Source organism: Lissotriton vulgaris, chromosome 4_1 (genome assembly GCF_964263255.1).
Source record: "Lissotriton vulgaris chromosome 4_1, aLisVul1.2, whole genome shotgun sequence".
Lineage (NCBI taxonomy): Eukaryota > Metazoa > Chordata > Amphibia > Caudata > Salamandridae > Lissotriton > Lissotriton vulgaris.
In genome coordinates this window covers 540,769,549-540,789,846 of record NC_141691.1, presented here as the reverse complement: position 1 = coordinate 540,789,846, position 20,298 = coordinate 540,769,549, and the positions used below count along the sequence as shown (strand labels likewise).

The 20,298-nt window shown below is 44.9% G+C and overlaps 1 pseudogene across 1 annotated transcript in view; it reads left to right on the top strand.

Moving 5' to 3' along the window:
- The window catches only part of LOC147722210 (selenoprotein T2-like), a 74,851-nt pseudogene that overhangs the window by 32,086 nt on the left and 22,467 nt on the right, over positions 1 to 20,298 (top strand). The window contains exons 3-5 of the transcript XR_015309864.1: positions 624 to 750; positions 5,915 to 6,002; positions 10,702 to 10,865. The product of XR_015309864.1 is annotated as a selenoprotein T2-like (transcript). The remainder of the gene's footprint in view (positions 1 to 623; positions 751 to 5,914; positions 6,003 to 10,701; positions 10,866 to 20,298) is intronic.

The window sequence follows — 20,298 nt, the reverse complement described above, 5'->3', positions numbered from 1 at the left end:
GTTATGTTAAATGACTCTTGTAACGCGCACTGTCACCAAAGGTTTCCTGGCGCTCTTTATAACAGGATGGAAAATGAAGAGTTTCGGTAGTTAGTTGATTTCATAAGAATGATTCCACTGTAGCACTGTGGTATTTTTGGATGTTCGTCCCAAAGGTTCCTTTGTTAATAAATGGTTGTTGACTTTTTTGTTTTTAGACATATGCTGTTTAATCTGTTAAACAATCCTACTGTTTAAGTAGTAAGTGAAAGCGTCTCGAAAGGATCCAAAAATGAGAACTTGACCACAGGTGAAAAACATTACTTTCATGTGGACCCTTATAATGGAGCTTATAAAATACCGTTTTTTGAAACTCCGCTTGTATGCATTTATGGAGTCTAATCACATACTAATTTGCACAATCTTTTTAACTGCACTTTGTAACTCGTTTGTCACACTAGCTATTCTTACTAACCGGGCCAAAGCAAACCAAAACTCCTGGATGTGTTGAAATCTAGCATCTTGGATAAGGGAGTGGTTCCATCACCACAGATATGCTAACCCAGCCCAACTCAAGTTATAGAAAAAAGTGATGATGTAGCAGCTTTCTTCAACTATTAACAAGTATGTTTTTTTCTTGGTAGGCACATGGCTACATTTCTATCCTGCCTCAAGTTTGTAGCACTTGCACTGATAATTACTGGACACAACCCATTTCCCCTTTTTGGAGTGGATACCCCGAGAATCTGGACTTGGAGCCAGGAAAATAAGGTAAGCGCAGCATACAACCCTTGTTTGGTGGTGGGTGCACATATAGAAGTATATCGCTTGACATTTTTTCACTTAGCACTGATACCCACGTGCTTATAGAATCCCAGCTGCCATGAAGTTAACTTCTTCGGATTTTCTTATTTCTCAAAAGTACATATATGACTACTATGAACCCATTTTCTGGTTCTTATCTCAGGTCAGACTTGGAATACAGACAGTCCTGCCGGGTGGCAAATTATAGCAATTGGAAGTGGGACAGAGGTGGAAAAGGAAGTGCTTCTGGGCATTAGTGCAGTAGCTCTGCAGCATGTGACACCTAAATATGTGCAAGTTTATGGGTATTTACACACATTTCGCAGTTTCCCATCTTAAAATTCCACACAATCTGGATTAATTGCCTTCACAGGGTGAGAAAGGAAAGGGTACACATGCATATTAGATGAAGGAACACGCTAAGTGGGTACTCTGTGTATTTATAACATTTTGAATAGCGCTCATCCAGTGGCATTGTAGTCCCTGCAGAGCAATTTCTTGTGGATATTTGGAAAGGGATCAAGGGCTGAAGAAAGATATATCTTTGCAAACTTTCCTTCTGCCAGTGTTGGCAGGAGTATCATCCCTTCGATACATCCTGTTCATTAAACACGTGCTGCTACTGTTTTTCCTGTTTCAGCCAAAGTGCCTTAGACTCATAGATTTATGCTTTTTAGGTCTCGCCTGGCAAACGCAGCGCGAAAGCGCTGTCACCAGCGAGATCTATTGTTGCTGACTTGCCTCAGAAGATGGGCACACACAGGGCGATTGGAGCTTGTGAACGCGCCCGTGAACACGCGCAATGTGCACATCTCCTGTCCCCCTTCCGTCCTCACCAGCCTCATGTAATGTATGTTTTTTTTTTTTTTTTTTAAATGCTCACGCACGCTCCAAGCGCGGCGCGCATTACATGTGCATGCTGCCTCACCCCATTTACTGGCTCTTGTGGGGACTCTGTGCTGCTCCTCTCTGGTCTTCGTCTTCCTGGGGCTGCGCAGCACTCTTCAAGTACGCGCCGCCCCTGGGCACGAGGTGCAGGCCACGCTGATCTGCACGCTCACGGCGTGGCTGCAACGCACGCATAGCGCTGTTTCACTTTCTTTTGTTAATTTTGATAACCCGATGTTGGCAATGTCGATCTCTGCTGCGGGGGGAGGGGGTTCACGAGGAGCTTTACACTGAGGTAGGCACTCCTCACATCAGTAAGCGACAGCTTGTTGGGGTGGGGAGGGGGATAGTCACGGGAAAGTTAGCAGAAAGCACAAGGTCAATGACGTGGGTGGTGTTTCCAGAGACAACCTGCTCCGTCAACCTCGAGACTGCTTACTACAGAGCAAGAAGGCGCCTAGCAGCAGATTAGGGGGTGTTTTGCCCTCAGCTCACTATGAACACAGAAAGCCACACAGTATGGAAGGTTAGATATAACTAGGCACATGATGTAATGACCCAACTAGGCACATGATGTAATGACCCCCCCCCCCCCCGCCACGTGTACCTTATAGTGCTTCATACTTCTTTGTGACTTCAAGCACTTTATTATCTTGGTAGCCCGTTATGAGGAGCACGAGCCAGCCTTGGCGCCTCTGTGAGGGATGCAGCACAGCAAGAGCACTGCTCACAGGAGGAAGAAGGTACTGCTAGAGACTAGCCTAAAGGCGGCACCTGCACACCCCAGTGCCACCATCCAGCATGGTGCCTAAAAGTCAGTGCCTACACAGCACTGGCAAGGACATGTTGCACATTAAAAAGTTACTGTGCAATGAAACCAGTCTGCAGCATGCAGAGGCCGGGCAGGGGCAGTGCAGACCCTGCTGGCCAGATGCTAGTGCGGCTTGTGCCTGGAGGGGTGGGGGCTGGGTGCCTGGCACACGGCACATGCTACAGCTGCCGCTTTGCATCTCTATAGAGGGGGCACACAATGACTGGGGGCTGTGCCTGGTGTGTGGCAGCCCTCAGACAATAGGCCCTTTCTCTGCCTGGCAGCAGCACTGTCCACCGGCCCCGGCGAGCGATGGGCGAGGGCAGCCCGCCCCCTGCAATCTGTTCCAGAACTGGAGGTCTCTGCCTGGCGCACGCTGTTGTAGGGGGCAAGGGGTGGGGGCTTCTTCGTATGAGGCACGCGAGTCTCCCCCTCCCCCTCCCCCCCCCCCCCCCCCCCCCCCCCCCCCCCCCTGCTCAGTCCCTGCCTAATATTCGTGTTTTTTGTTTCCTAAGCCTTCCTGGATGGCCAGGACATGGCTGTATGCAGTGATTTGCACTGCAGGTGTCTGCCCTGCCTCTAGACAGCTGTAAGGTGGAGTGTGCCAAGGGCTTTGTGGGCACCGGCCCCTTCTGTTGCTGAAGACCTGTGGGCCAGGACCTCACTCTGTATGTGCGAGGTGCGCCCCGACAAGAGATTGTGCCCTCCTCTCTCCAACCGTAATGCCTCCTTCACAACTTACCTACTTGTGACTTAGGAGTGTGGGGGTAAACATTGTGCATGGGGGTAAACATTGTGCATTGAGAAATCAAGTAGAAACTTTAAAGGTCGTCCCCTACCTAGCACATCCATTTATTGAAACATGCTGATGTCTCCGAGGGGACAGTGTTGCTAATGCTGTGACTTTTTCACCAAAAGCGAGGCCGCCGGTTCACGAGGACGTGCACATCGAGGTAGGCACTCCTCGCATTAGTAAGCGACAGCTTGTTTGGGTGGGGAGGGGGATAGTCACGGGAAAGTTAGCAGAAAGCACGAGGTCAATGACGTGGGTGGTGTTTCCCGAGACAACCTGCTCCGTCAACCTCGAGACTGCCTACCACAGAGCAAGAAGGTGCCTAGCATGGGTTCCAAGACACCATGTGAGGGCGGCAGCGCGCTAGGAACCTATCAGATCCGCGGACGTGATATTTGCAGCAAGGCCAGGCAAGCTGCAAAATAAGGTAGGTACTCGAGAAACACCTCTAAGGTCAAATAGTTGGACGCTGCCCCCGCTAGGGAGATTTTTCTCCTGTGCTGGAAAATCCCTCCTTACATTGTTTCATGACGAGCTCAGCTCGTCATAAGCACACGACCAGTGTACTGCATGACGAGCTGAGCTCGTCATGAGCAGGGAAGGGGTTAAGATTAAAGTAACCTGAGGGTTACCTGAAAGTTCTGCGGTCTGTCTTTGTCATCCGCCTTACATGGAAAATAAATCTGCTCTGTCCGTTCCCAGTAGCACTGCATATATTGTGGCATAGGTGGTCTGTTGGAGGCCCGAGCCCCCACGATCTTTGTAAATTGAGGGGTAGCTCGGTTTTATGAATCTTTCAGCTGTATGCTAAATTTATCCGCGGTGATGATGCTGTCCTGCTAATCTTTAGCCTTAATGATGTGGATAACCGGAGAGATATCTCTGCTCTCAAAAGCCTGAGTTTTTAAGGCTTGTTTTCAGAAGGGATATTCAGCTGCCAAAGAATAAACTGTAATGAGGTACAAAAGATCTGAGGCGTACCATTTACTTACTGTTTGTCTAACCCGAGGGATAGCTGTGCTGCCTGAGGGCTCGGTTCATGAACTTTAAAAAATCCAACGCGCGTTTAAGATGTGTGACTCTACAATCGTTCATGGGGACATTGAAGTATGTTTTATCCGGAATTTGTTGTCGTAAAATGATGTCATTAGTCTACAGAACAACCCCTGCAGCCTCCTCCCTGCCGCACGTGTTTTCTTATTGCTAAACACATCGGTCATTTCACGGGGTGTGAGACAGGCGGGGAACATTAATCTAGAGAACGAACCGTGCACATCCGTTTTCTCTGAGAGTCCCTGACTCATGTGAGTGAAGACATTGCAACTGTGTGAAAATGGCATCTCTGCAGTGCTTTATCTAGTCTGTGAGCACTATTTTCTTTAATTATTTTCCCCTTTTCTAACCACAACGTGCTTTCCTCAAAGCTTCTTTATTTATATAATTTGCCAGCGCGCTCTGCTTTAACTATAGTGGCCGCGCTTCTTTATTGACTTTGCCAGCACAGTCCGCTTTAACTCTAGCAGACGTGCTTCTTTATTTGTTTTATTTGTCAGCGAAGTCAGCTTTAGCAGCAACGACGAAACCTTTGTTATTTTTTTATTTTAGGGAGAGAGTGCCCCATACCAAGCTTTCACTTTAACGGTATCAATGCCCGATCTTTAGATGCTTCTTGCCGGTTTCAGGTTACAGTAAGCCGGGTCTAAAGAAAAGGAAAAGACCGCCATTAAAGCGAAAACACTGCATTCCGAGCTTTTACTAAAAAATAAATGAGTGTTTTTTTTTGGTGGATAAGAGTCCCATGCTGTGCTTTCACTTTAATGGTGGCCGCGCTCCTTTCTTTAGATGCGGCTCGCTGTAACCTGAATATGGCCAGCAGTGTCTAAAGAAAGGGGTGTGGAACCATTAAAGTGGCCTTACATTTGCTAGAGTTCAAGCTTTTGGCGTTATAAACGACACTGCCTTTTATATGTGTGTTGCTTTTCAAAGCACATGAATGAAAGGCATAGTAATTTACAATGCCAATAGGTTAAACTCGCGCAAATGCGAGACCTACAGCATTGCAAATGCTTGTTTAGTAAACCTGGCCATTCAATAGGAAGGACTAACCATGATTGAAGCACACACTCAATATGCTTTTTATCTTCATATGGTACAAAGATCCCCTCCTATTTGCCCTGTCTCTGAGTACTTAAAAATCAAGGGAAATTCTTTCTAAACCTTGAATAAATTGTCCTAGCTGACTTCAATATATTTAATATAATTTTAAAGGCTTTACCATACGGGTTCCTTATTTTCCAGAAGCTCCATTTAAACAAAAAAAAGAAAAATATGTAGTAAAAAGGCAGCTAACCCTAGAATATGCAACATGAAATACCACTTTCTTGTATAGGTTTGGAAAACTAGAGAGTATGATTAGTTGTTACTAAGTTATATACACAAGCACATTACTTATAAAGCCTATTGTCAAATTTCTATTGAGTTATTCAGTTATTTTACTTTATTGGTGTGTACTAGCACTGCTCACTTTAGTTGTAACAAAAATTCAGCTGTGCCTTTACACCTCAAACCCCCCTCCCCACCTAAAACGTTATTAGGCTATTTATGACTGTTTATTGAATACTCTCCTGATTTGTTTTCAGATCTTTTCATGCCTGATGACTTTCTTCTTGAGTAACATGTTAGAAAGCCAGTGCCTATCCACAGGGGCTTTTGAAATAACATTAAACGGTAAGTTGCTTTTACTTGGCAAGTCATACTTTTTATGTTCATAGCCATTGTTTTATCTGAAAACTGCAGTGCTTTAGCGGAAATTATAAAATGTTAATTGTTAGTGTCCATGTGTAGTACTTGACCCCAGTTGCATCGCTGCAATGCCATAAGGTATGATCTTGCTATGTGTGGTTTCTAGAGTGTATCCTTATAACATGACCTCTGTAGAAAGTATCTGGTTTTGTATGCGAGGGCCAGAGGGATGCATTACTTGTGTTGCATTTTCTTTGGTGCCACCCTAAGGTGTGCGAGTGACACAGAAGATTGTAAACTAAAGAGATGTGCTTGCTGGTTTCCGCTGACCTCCATTGTTTGTGCTTTCATTGTCAACTTACAGGACCAGCCTATCTTGGTGGGAGGCAGGTGCTGGGAAACAAAATGGTGTTTATAATACTTACAAGATGTATAAACCTATTTTCACACACCTGAATGCAGCAACCCAGCTTGCCAAATTCTTTCTTATCAATTTTAGAACCTTACTTTATAAAAATTACATACTTTACCTATGTTCTCACTAACATTTTATAAATCACTATATAAACTTATTCCTTTTGGCAAGTTTTACCTGCATGTTTGTTTCATGGTCAAACATGTACAAAGTGTGTTTAGATCAGATGTTTTTAGTTCCTCTTAGATAAAAACAAATAATAATATTCCTAACCTAACCCTAGATGGCACAAGAGGCCATAGTATGTGAGTCTTTAATACTAACTGCAACCTGAGTGTTACTGTTCTTCTTGGCTCTCTGAGGCCAAAGTCCTGAACACTTGCGTAGCCTGCTACAGATAGCCTTTCATCCATGACACAGTGTTCTTTAATACATAAGTATCAAAAGGCAGATGCAATAGATATGGTGTTCAATATCTTTACTGTTCTCTTTAACAACACTTTGTTGGTCTGGTCTGCTTAAATCTGTAGGTCTTGACTCCAGATCTTCCCATATATGCTCGGTCAAGACTTTCAGAACAAGCAAGTCCTGTCAGTTTCTACTTTAGGTCTAGGAGGTAGAGGTATGGGCTGTAGTGTTTCTCTTCAGGAACCAAAATGGATAATTATAATCTTGCTATTTTGACACCGAGCACAGGCTCTAATGTCCTCAAGGACTACCATATTCTTAATGTCCACATGCTCCTCGTTTTTAAGAGTAGTAATGAACTAGTGCTGGCGGCCGAACAGTAGGTTGAGGCTGACAAATGGCTCAGGGATCCTCCTGGCTAACCAAAAAATTCCAGGGAAAAGAGGGTGGGTTGCTTCGGCTTCAATCAATTCTTTACGCAGGCTTAGCTTTCGACCCCACCCCACTTTTCAGTTGCAGTAGATGGTTCACTGAGCCCTTTTAGAAATAGTTTGAATTTCTGATGACAGGAGACACATTTTAGCTTGGTGAGACCCATCATAGTCTTCAACATAATATGCCTCTATAGGGTTTGCAAAATGGCCATCTAATGTGAAGAAAAGAGTTGATGTGAAAAAAAACATTGCACTGAAAAAATAGTAAAGAAAAATTAAGCTCCTCTGTGTTCTAGGTCTCTGCTCTAATCGAGAAAAGCTAGACTGATGCAGATAATCATGGGAGGGCAGGGTAATCATGGCTGTGTTGCTTTGGGGAGGGGGGGCGCAGCTCAGTGGTCATTCGAAGAGCTGGGTCTGGAGATCCTTTCTGAATAGGTGCAGTGTTGGGCTTCATCTGATGCGGAGGGAGAGTTTGTTCCTGGTCTTGGCTGTGATGTAGGAGAAGGATCTGCCGCCCGCTCTGTCTGAGGATGTGGAAACCGTGGCTAGGGCAAGTCAGCAGAGCAGAGGCTTCTCTTGGAGACGTAGGAGATTCTTCTGTTGAGGTATTGCGGTCCGGTGTTATGGAGGGCTTTGTACGAGTGTGTGAGCAGTTTGCATGTTCTATTTTTTCGACAGGGATCCAGTGGCGGTCACAGAGGTGTTGAGTGATGTGGTGATGTCGAGGATGAGTCTTGCTGCGGCATTCTGGACAGTCTGGAGTTTGCGGAAGAGTGTTTTGTTGATTACGGCATAGAGTGCGTTTCTGTAGTCCAGTCTGCTGGTGAGGAGTGTGTAGGTGGAGTTGGGGGGCTTCCATTTGAAGGTCTTGCAAAGTATGCGAGGGTGTTGAAGCATGTGAAGGACACGGCGTTGATGTGACAGTTCATGGTCAGTGAAGAGTCTAGTATGATGCAGAGGTTGCGAGTGTGGCCGAAGGGGTGGGTTGGTTGGTTTTCCGAGGGCGGTGGCCACCAGGTGTTTTCCCATGCGGAGGGAGTGGATCCGAGTATAAGGACTTCTGTTTTCTCCAAGTTGATCCTCGGGCAGCTGCTGCTCAACCAGGATGCAACGTCCTTCGTCCCTTCTTGGAAACTGTGCCTGGTGGTGTAGGTTCCTTGGTGAGCGAATGGATGAGCTGGGTGTCGTCAGCATATAAGACTATGTTGTCTGTGTTTTCTGACTATGTTTGCGAGGAGGGCCATGTAGACGTTGAAGAGCGTGGGGCTGAGGGAGGGTCCTTGGGGTACTCCGCATCTGATCTCTGTAGGTTCGGGGAGGAAGGGCGGGAGTCGCATTCTTTGTGTTCTGCCTGAGAGGAAAGATCAAATCCACTCTAAGCCAGTTCCCTGGATGCCGGCATTGTGGAGTCTGGCGGCTAGTGTTCAGTGTGTCGAAGGCTGCAGTGTGGCCTTGGTCAAGGTGGGTGCGGGTGTAGTCAGTGCTATGAGGGCGTTCTCGCTGCTGTGGAATCCCGATTGAGAGGAGTCAACAAGCAAGTCCTGTCCTGTTCCCATGCAGTGCGCTAGCTGGATGTTGACGACTTTCCAGATGACTTTGGCGGCGAAAGGGAGAATAGAGATGGGCTTAAAGTTCTTGAGGTCTGTTGGGCTTCTTGTGGAGGGGTTTGTCTTCGGCAGGTTTCCGTCATCTGGGCATGTGGCTGTCTTGAGAGAGCAGTTCAATTTTCGTTGTAGTTCAGGTGCGATGGCAACCTTGCAGAAGATGTACCGCAGGAAGGGGTCAGTGGGTGCTCCAGAGTGGATGCTGTTCATAGTCTTTGCAGTGTCTTCTGTGGTAAGAGGGGTCCAGGTGATGAGGGTCGGCTGGATGGCGTAGCAGGTTGGGGGTGTTGGGTCGGTGTTGTGGTCTTGGTCGTCAAAGTTGTCATAGAGCATCTTGAACTTGTGGTGGAAGAAGGAGCTGAGTTTGTTGAAGAGGTCTTGGGAGGAATGTCTGTAGTTTCGCTGTTTGGTCTGGTGAATTCTTGTATGATGGCGAAGAGTTCCTATGACTTTTGGGTGTTGGAGAGGATTCTGTCTTGGATTAAGTTTCTCTTAGTTGATTTGATAAGTTGGTGGTGTGCCGTGGTTGCGGCCTTGTAGGCGGAGCATGTTTCCGGGGTTTTGCTGTTTCTCCGTTTTCTCCAATATGCAAGAGTGCTTGGACTTTCGAAGCTCTATGGTGAACCACATGGCTTTTGCGTTGTCGTCTGGCAGAGCTCTGGAGGGTGGCGGGAGTGTTAAGTATAATGATCTTTACCCTTCCTGAGAGGGTGTTTAGGGTTTATTTTTAGAGTGACTTTAGCACCAATGCAATATAGGATTTTGGTATGTATTGATATAAATTTTAAGACTTCTAGAATGGGTGCCAATCAGTTGCCATGACATTTCATTTTCACCTGATGAAGAAAAAGAGTACTTCAACATCAAGACTTTTTGAAAATTCCTTGGGACATAATTTTTTTTTTAAAGTTGTCTTTTAACAAGTGAGTTAGGATATACACCTCCAGCTTAAAGTAGTAAGCATTTTGGAACTGAGGGTCATTGAAGTGGATTTTTTTCTGTAATGACCACACAATCTGATAATAACATAGCCGGCATGGATGGCCTACTGAGCAATATTGTGTAAAGATCAAGATAATCTCCCTTCTGGGGGTCCTGTCTTGGCTCCAGGTTGTCCGTCAGGTCAGGAGAGCCCCTTTTGTAAAGGAGTCTTTCCCCTTTCCATTGTTGTCTCTTGTCAATGGATTTTTGCTAGGGATCGCAGTGGGGCACAAACCACCCCCACCCTTACGTGTACGAAAAAAGGTTTGAAAGCTAAAATGTCAATTGTCCTGTATGTCAAAAAATTGGATTGGCATTCTAAAGGGAAAAGGCTGAGTGGTGATAAGATGCAAAGTATTGGTGTGAACGCTGCTTTATTACAATATTAGGTCTGATGGTGGTTCTTTGTGAAAGGAAATGACTGCAATTCCCCAAGTGTGTATTTCCTTAGGTTACAATAGGTTTTCACTAGAACTGAACTCAGTGAAAGGCGTCTTTCAACTACATGTGAACGTCTAAATAAGCAAATGCAAGAGAGGCTTTTGAATTTTGACTAAATAAATTCTGTTCACTACCCTTTACTTAAAGATTTACTTACGTACAAGTGATTATCCTATTATGAAATCAAATCTGTCAAATAATGAGTTTGCTAAACATTTCTGAACTGTGTTTTCAATATCTGTAATTCTAATATTTATTTTAGGACATACTGAAGATGGTAAATATGACTGCTTCACAGATGTAGTGTGTAGTTCTCAATAATTATGTGGAAACTCCTGCATACAGTTTATTCTAACTAACAAATTCAATCCTGAACTTTGTTTTTTCATTTTAATTAGATGTCCCAATCTGGTCAAAGTTGGAAGTTGGTTTTGTTCCTAATCTTCAGGAGCTTTTTCAAATTCTAGAGAATCAAATGAAGATGAATTCGATCGAGACACCTGCCTTCCGAACTCCATAGCATCTTGCGTAGAATAACCAACAAAGGACCCATTAAGAGCATGTAAGGAAGATCATGTTAACGTGTTAAGGGAACATGTTTCTTCTTAGTGATTGATGTCTTTTACTGCTGGTTGATGTTGTGCAGTGAACATTTGTTTTTGGAGCCTAGAACTGCATTCTCTCTTTTTAAAAAGTTTCACTTGTGGTACTGCGTTTTTTCTGAAATAGTATGGTGCATTTTTAGCTTGAAGCCAAAAGAGATCAATCATTGGTATGCAGTTGGGTTAGTACCTACCTCCAACCTCCAACTTTATAGCATCTTTCTTGCTTCCTAAATCCTTCTGTATAAACAAGTGTAGCAAATCAGCATATTCAGCAATGTCACCCCAAACTTACCACCTTTTGCTGGACCCTATCTTTACTGCTATTAGGGCTCTGTACCCTCTGACACTAATAATCAGTGCCACAGTGAGTGCACTCTGGTCCTAAAATGGTAGTGGTAAAATTTGGTTTATTCCGATTGTTGTTTTTACTTGTCCAGTAAGACTATTGTAGACCACGCTGAAAATGCATCTCAGACCTAGAACGTAAATGTGATGTGTGGGCTCTAGTGTGTATTGACCTCACCCACACATATAACAATAATATGTCTACCAGGAACACTAAAGTGCTGTGGCTGAATGCAGTTTAAATCAAATTACAGCGAAAGGTATGCCCTCAGGACAGGTTGCTAATAATGAGAACGACACTACATATTGAGGTTAGTATGTTTTCACAGTTAAATATTCCCTAAGCGTTGCCCTGAACAGGCTTAAATAGGATTACAATTTTTATTTCTTATATCCACTTGAGGAAATGCTAGAAAAACGTTTTGAAGTTAATCCCTACTTCATGTTCAAAATCTGTTTTAATGGTTACATCAGATTTTTGATAACTTGTGTATAAGTAACTTGGTATAAAAAAATTATATAATATTATTCAAAAAAGATTTGCACCTTGTGGAAATGCCCCCCTGCTAGGTTATACTCCTCCATTCAAGCGTGATGTGCAGCAAGGAGGGCAGCGCACACCATCCCTTCAGCCAAACTCGTTTCAGGATATTACTCCCTTGATCACTGGCAAACACAAAACCAATCGCGGAACGATTGCAAGAAACCACCATTTTATTTGCAACAAAGCCCCGTCCACTGGCCTCCGGGCATTCTGGTACTTGTGGTCTTGCTTATCTTTCCCCTGTGGGCGTTCCCCCATCACTTATTAAAAACCCCAGTGGGTGGGTACTGAGCATCGCTTCACTCCCTGATGCTAATAAAGTCACGCTGTTGGGACCCCATCAGTCGCGAGTCCAAGTAGTCCTGCACTCGACCTCCGCTGCTGCGGCGGGCAATTTCCGCGACCGGGCAGGCCGCTAAAAATTATTCGAAAAAGATTTGCACCTTATGGAAATGCCCCACTGCTAGGTTATACTCCTCCATTCAAGCGTGATGTGCAGCAAGGAGGGCTTGATGTTTGAAAAGCGTAGGGCTTTTTATTGCTGAAAGAAGAGCATGCTACCTTGTTGCGCTGTGAGGTCTTTAATTAAAGGTATTCTCAACTCCCCGTGGTGGCATCTTCATTTGGGGCGAACTGTTTGTGTGGATATTTAGCGGCTTGCTAAGCCGTGAAGATGCCCGCTGCATGACCAGCAGATCCAGCGAGCGGTACCACCACTCGCACTGGAGCGAGGAGCTGCATTGAAGGGCCAGTTTAAAAGCGTAGCCAGACGATGTTTGCAGCTTCTGTCTCACCCACTAGGGTAAAACTTGGCATTATTTTAAGGACATAGCAGCACCCACTGGGGTAAGATATCAAGAAACTACAGGCACCAGCATGCCGAGAGGCACACGCCCACTGGGGCGGGGCTTGGAACATTTATCATGTGTTTCTTGAGGATTGACTGCCATTTCCTTTCTGCACCGCCCGTGAACAAGAACACTTGATGTTTGAATCGCGTAGGGCTTTTTATTGCTGAAAGAAGAGACTGCTACCTTGTTGCTCTGTGAGGTCTTCAATTAAAGGTATTCTCAACACCCCGTGGTGGCATCTTCATTTGGGGCGACCTGTTTGTGTGGATATATGTGTATATATATATATATATATATATATATATATATTATTTTTTCTTGTATTTATTTATTATTTCCTAGGGGCACTTGCCACTAGGTAGTTAGTTTTGTCTGCTTTTCTATAAAAAACGCATTGGCTCCGTATGACTAATCTTCACAAAACTTTACCAAAAAAAGGCCATCCATCCTAGATCCTTCCAGGAAAGTATCTGGGTGATATGCCGAGCAAGAAACTGGGGGGGTCCCAAAATGCAAACTCCCCATACATTTTCCATAGTCTTCTTTAAGACTGGCTACAGCAAAATCTGTTTAGCGAAATTACTGAAAATTTGTAAAAGTTAGAACTTAGTCCGCAGATTGAGCTTTGGTGTACATCCGTTCAGAATGTTTAGAGAAATTAGAGGAAAAAAAGAATTGTATATTTTGGTATTTGAGTCCGCAAGAGTCTCAAGATTGTCTTGCTAGAGTGCCAGTTTAAAAATGGAGAGTTCTGATTGGCCCAGGGAGCTTTATTTTCCTTAGTCCATCTCCTTCCCCTTGGAGTTGGATTCTTGCATACCAAGCTCTCTGGTTTGCTGCCAGACCCATGAGGAAAATGTTACTGGTCGCCAATACAGGACTCTGGGACTTAGACCCCTGTCCTGAACCTAAAAAAAAATATTAGGCAGGGTAAGGATATTCTGACTCCCTAGGTCCCATGAGGGTGGAGAGAGGCAGGGCTGTACACTGGGGAGGGACTCCCTGCAGCAAAAATGAAGAGAAAATAAAAACCGTAAATAATGCTGCAAGTCTTTCTGGATCCTTAATTTATGCCCCAGGGAGCCCACCCACATGGCCTGAATTATCTTAAATGGATGAGAGTATGGGGGGCATGCATCCCTACTTCCTGTGCCTCAAAGGGCCCCAGAAAGCTCACTTCTGGGACTGAAATGTCACAAAAGACTGCGGGCAGCACTCCCTGGGCAACAAATGGCTCCGGGGAGCCCTCCTGTGGGGCTGATTACTTTACGGGACAGGAGCTGCATGCCCCGCCCCCCCTGCCGAGCCATTAATTGACTCCAGGGGCCCCATCCCCCAAGTCCAGCTTACCGTCTATGTCTGTGGAGCCCGTCTTGCTTCGTACTTCCAGATAATACAGAATACCACTCTCCCACACAGTGGCTCAAACACGACGAAGCAACACACATCACACAACCCCACCTGAAACGGGATTACAATTTATTAAATGGAGCATATCAAAGAATGTTGTCAGAATAAGGCTTGGGGTTTTATTTATGCAATGCTCTCTAACAGAAAATATATAATACTAGCAGCCCGCCCCAGCGTTGCCTGGGGCAGAAGGGGGCTGGGGGCAGCATTTCCGGATTGCGGCAGCGTTGCCTGGGGCAGAAGGGGGCTGGGGGCAACATTTCAGGCTTGGGTGCACTCCCGCCCCGGCCCCCGCCCGCCCGACATTGCCCAGACCGCCTCCCGCCCGCCGCCTAGCCTTTGCCTTTGCCTTTGCCTTACTCCGCCTGCCCCTACATTGCCCAGACCACCTCCCGCCTCTGCCTTTGCCTTACCTGAGCTGCCGCTCTTCCCCGCGCTCCGGACTTCACTGCCACTCCTCGCTGCTCGTCACCGCTCCTCCCCGCCTGTCGTCATCACGCACGATGCAGACATCGCTAGGTCGCGGCCAGTGCTACGTCACGACCGGCGCTACTTTTAGGGGACTACTTTGTTTTTAAAGTTTAATTTTTTTATTTACTTTTTTATTTTATTTTATGCAGCCTATGTCCACCTACACACCCTGAGGATTACAACAATGTATTGGGTGTGTATTGGCGCTGTGGTTCCAGAGTTTACCTTGCCAAAAGGTTTCTGTTTTCTCTTTATAATAGTAGTATAGATGATATATATGATAGGTCGTGGCCGAAACGCGTCATGATGGACAGTACTCTGTGATGAAATAAACTCTAGTTTTTGGAACCAGCGTTTTATGAGTCCGTACCTGGATTGTTTGATATATGTGTTTCAGGGTTCGGCATCCCTTTATTTAGTTGTCGCCCTCAATCCCAAGCACTAGGAGAGACTCGTTTCAGCCTTCAAGAGGCCTTTGTCAATCAATATAAAATAACACACTTTGCAAATGCAATTGTTAAATTCATGGATAATATAACACAAGCATCAATAAAATACATGCAAGTTATAGATGACGTCCTGCAAAAAGTCAGAAAGATATATATACACTAAATACAGCAGATGGTTACAACCACAGAAGACAGACTTGAATGTGCACACAGGCACTCACACATCACAATGAAAACACCTCCGATGATTACAATCACTGGAGACTTAGCTGTGCATACGAAGTCGCGCACACATTATGAAGACAATACTCGAAAACAAAACACCTCCCAATAGTTCACTCAACATCCTTGCATACTCTAGCTGGAGGAGCCCTGTGACAGCCAGGCAGGACTCACAACCTGGACCCAAAAGTTCCGTTTTCGTGTGACGACACGTCTGCCCCACAGTGAGCTCCCATATGGATGCCAAGATCCCAGTCTTTAATACCTTTACTCAACCTGAGGCGAAGGTTCTAGAAACCTTCTGTTATGAAAAACCGAGCTGACCATACTGGGCTGTGTCAAGGTCAAGACAGAAGCTGGCCAGCCCCTGTATTTTGACTCTGAGACAGAGCTGTACATTCTACAAATTTCTGTGGCCACAACAATCTCTGCTCTGAAAGGCAAAATCACACTTCCCACACATTATACCAGCAAAGCTTAGGAAACCTCCATCCAGCAGAAAACAAACCACCATGGAACGTGAATAACCTATACAACTTGAGTAATCTGGGGGACTGCCTGTGCTCGCAAAAAGCTCTAGCAAGACAGTCTGGATTCAAGATGACATGAGGGCATGTCAAAGCCAACACAATGCACATTTGTGCACCACTGCTCATAACATTGCACTTCGAGACAAAAAATTTCTTCTCCCTCTTCCTCTCCTCTCCCACCACCTCCCCCCATAAACCCCTGCCCCTCCCCCACGTTCTCTTCCCCCACGTTCTCTTCCCCCACGTTCTCTTCCCCCACGTTCTCTTCCCCCACGTTCTCTTCCCCCACGTTCTCTTCCCCCACGTTCTCTTCCCCCACGTTCTCTTCCCCCACGTTCTCTTCCCCCACGTTCTCTTCCCCCACGTTCTCTTCCCCCACGTTCTCTTCCCCCACGTTCTCTTCCCCCACGTTCTCTTCCCCCACGTTCTCTTCCCCCACGTTCTCTTCCCCCACGTTCTCTTCCCCACGTTCTCTTCCCCCACTCTCTCTTCCCCCACTCTCTCTTCCCCCACTCTCTCTTCCCCCCCCTCTCTCTTCCCCCCCTCTCTCTTCCCCCCCCTCTCTCTTCCCCCCCTCTCTCTTCCCCCCCCTCTCTCTTCCCCCCCTCTCTCTCTTCCCCCCCTCTCTCTCTTCCCCCCCTCTCTCTCTTCCCCCCCTCTCTCTTCCCCCCCTCTCTCTTTTCTCTCCCCCCCCCCCCCCCCAAGAGGTTGCACAAAAAATCTTCAAGGAAAGACATATGCAGGACGTACATTCAGGCTAGGGTAAAGTAAAACATTAAAATTCAATTAAAATCATGGTAGTCAAAGGTCATCACGTGGTTTCAAGCCATTGGAGTGCGCTATTTTGGGGCTTGGACTTAGCCGAGTCCCAAACAAAAAGGAAGGGGGTGGGGTATAATATCCTTACCCCGTAGGACTATTACTGGGGGCCCCCAGGGACCCCGCCAGGGCCAATACACATTTTTTAAAAATGCTTTGGTGCAGAAATCGCGAAGATTCACAAATCTCTGAATATTTTCTTTAAACAAGTGTGGTCTCCTGCACATGTTTGTATTAGAGCCCTTGGGTGGGTCAGGTCCTGGGGACTTATTTATATATAAAATGTGGGGAAAGGGGTGTATGCCGCCACCCTCCCCATGGCAAAATTTTGCCCCTAGGGCTGCCACCTCCCCAGGACAGGCCGATTGTCGATTTTACGGGATGGGGCCACGCGGTCTCCCTCCTGAGGCTCTTAAGAGCCCGAGGACCACTACTACCATGTGTCTTTTTTAAAGAATTGGAGGGGGCCGCATGGTCCCTCCCCCACCTCCATTTTGCCACCCCCTCCCTGGCGCCCGAATGGAATTTAAAGGGCGTGGCGGGATGCGCTCCCCCTCCTGGGCCGTTTACGGCAAGAGGGACCACCACTTTCCCAGGTGGACTCTAAATAAACAATGGAGGAGGGCTCCCTATGTCCACGGGTGCCTCCCCCCTTTTCCTCAGGAACATAGCTGTTTGCTCTCACTGGGCGGATTTTAAACAGCTCCTGCCAAGCGAGAGCAAATCATCTCCGTAGACATTGTTTTCCTCTGTTTAGAGAGATTCTCTCTAATTTAATTGTGTTGTAAGTTCCTTGATGTGGCAGAAATCTTCACAGTTTATTAACCCCTTATCTAGTGAGCCTTTTCTACCCCAAGTGTTGAGCCCTTTGTTTGATGTTTAGGGCAGTTCACACTTTGGCTTTATAACATGTTTTGCACTGTAAGTATCCAGGCTAAACGTGCACCCTTTCTGCCTACATCATGAGCAATTTAAAGGTATACAGTGTTTGTGGATTCTACTAGAGAGAACTGAGAAAATAGGCACAATTTAGCAACATCTTGTTTTTTGTTGGAAACTGCTGTGCAAGAAATCTTGTTTTTTTCCCCTTAAAAATTGCATTAGCAATGGTTTGCTGTGATAAATTCACAATCTTTCCAGTTACAAAAAGGAGTATTGTAAAAGAAAGCCTTTTTACCACAACCCTACTTGCTTGTGGAGGAAACCGGTGTGAAACCCACGCTGACCCCATTTCTGAAAACTATGCACAATTCTGAATTCACCAAGAAGTTATTTATGTAGATTGCTCATGAGAATTCAAATGAAAATATGTCTCAAAAAATGACAGTAAGTAGGGAAAAATAGCAATTTGTGAAAATGGTTTCATATGTAAGTTTTTTACCACCGATGGCAACTTTACACAAGTAACATAAGTTTCATCTGTCAGACCATTCTGTTTGAAGGGACATTTTAGTGTTTGTTGCTTATCCAAAAATAAGGGATACTCTGAGCCAACAACTCAGCTGCAGCTTGTAATGGTTTTTCACAAAGATAAGGGATACTCTGAGCCAACAACTCAGCTGCAGCTTGTAATGGTTTTTCACAAAGGGACAATATGAGTCAGTGCATTATCCCTGGTTTAACCAGTTCCTGTCTGTGACACAAGGCAGATCCACACAATTTGTGTGTTGTCTTATCTGTAGAAGTATGGCAACCATGGGTGGAAGGAATTTTGTGGTACCTGCAGATTCTGAAAGTTTATGTTGCTGAAATTTGAGTAAAATGTGTGATATGAGCAAAGTTTGAGGCTATATGGCATTCAGAGGAAGAAAACATCATGGGATCCACATAGGGCACACCACCATGAACTCTTCTTGGTGTTGTGTTAAAAAATGTCAGGGGCTGTTTTAGTTCCCATGTAGATGACGGGCGAGGGAGAGAGAGAGAGAGAGAAAACTTTGTTTATTTAGACCATAGTCTTCAAACACAGTGGATACCCAGAATAATAATGACATTATAAATCCATATGCAAATACATTACCGATACAACACTTCATAATAGATGCAACCCACGCATCCTTTCCGCAGTAGCTCTAACATATAATCACAAATCATTTATATCTTTTAAAAATGTATAAATTACTCTAAAAACATATTTTATATAAAAGGGAAAGAGAAACTTTAAAAACAAGAATGAATTCACTACCCCTCCTTCAGTTTCTCCCTTACAAAACTTTTTATGGTTTTCATATATTTTCCCAGTGCAATGGCGATATCAAGATTTGGCATTTGTGAGTAACGCTGCAGCTTGGGATTGTGACCTTGTATCATATTTTAAAAATATTAGACATAAAAACAGTTTCCGCAAGGCTAAAACCAAGATGCAGTCGATCAATATGTGCAAAATATAGTTTCTGGTTCCTAACCTACATTTGCAAATTCCGTCTGGCTGTATCATTTCAACTTTTATTTTTTCCTCCATCAGCCAGGGATAGATACCAATTTGTACTTAAAATTTCACACTGTAGTCCATTATTAGGCAAGGTGTCAAAGTACGGGTACCAAACTTCATTTACCCATGAGTTTCTTATATATTGTACTGATTTTTCCGAACTCTGGTATTCCAGATCCAAATTCCTTGACTGTGCTTGACCTTGGAACCTGAGAGTATTCTTAGTAAAGTCTACTTCCATTGAATGCTGATTCAGTCTCACTTTTAAATTCTCGCCTATAATCAGGAGTTTCTTTCTAGCATCCTTAGCCCATTTTAGGCAACTAGAACAAATCATCCCCTCTCTACACCATTGTGAGACCTTCTGCACTCCACCTGGGTCTTGGTGTTTCCAAAATCTTATCAGGGAAATTTGAATCTGAATACTCCATTCTAATAGCCTGAATCCTTGTGGCGCTCGGTAGTGACAATAACATTTTAAAGTTCTTCCCTTCTAGGTCCCACCCCCATTTACCACTTAGGTAAAGAACTTCTGCCCCATAAAATACTTGCTGGGGAATCATTGCTTCATATGCCTTTACTATTGGTCTAAGGGACTTGCCTCCGTATTCTCGATTACATTTTTTTTCAGCCCACAAATTGATGAGAAAGCTTTTGCTTTTTGAGCTTCTAGGTGGGTATACCACTTTAGAGCACTGTCGAACCAGAGTCCCAAATATCTATATTCCTTAACAATCTCCAATTTCTTTTGTCCTGAAAACCAGTTAAAATTCTTATCTCTTTTCCCGAAGCATAACATCTTTGTGTATTCTATATTTACAACCAAGAACTTTGCCTCACAATATTCCTTAAAAGCATTTAATTTCCTTTGGAGGCCTAGCTCCGTTTGATCAAGTATCACTAGATTGTCTGCATAAAGAAGGCATAACACTTTCTTGCCACTCATTCTGAGACTTGCACTTCTTTCCACTTCTAGTACTGTAGGTAGGTCGGCTAGGAATATGACAAAGGGCAGACTGGCCAAATCACACCCCTGTTTAAGACCGTTCCCTATGGCTATTTTGCGTGTCAGTGACCCTTGTGTGTCCCTAATTACCTGAGCCCAGTTTCCTCCATGTAGTTCCTTTAAAATAGCCAATATACCCTCTGGTATACCATACTTAGTCAAAGACTCCAATAGGCATTTGCAATCCACTGAGTCAATGCCTGAAAGTCGACAAAGCAACAGTAAATTTTCCCCTTATGGTCTATCGACTTCCGGGCTCCTGCCCAGAGGGGGAAGCTTTGATCTATGGTGGAGTGTCGTTCTTTCAATCCA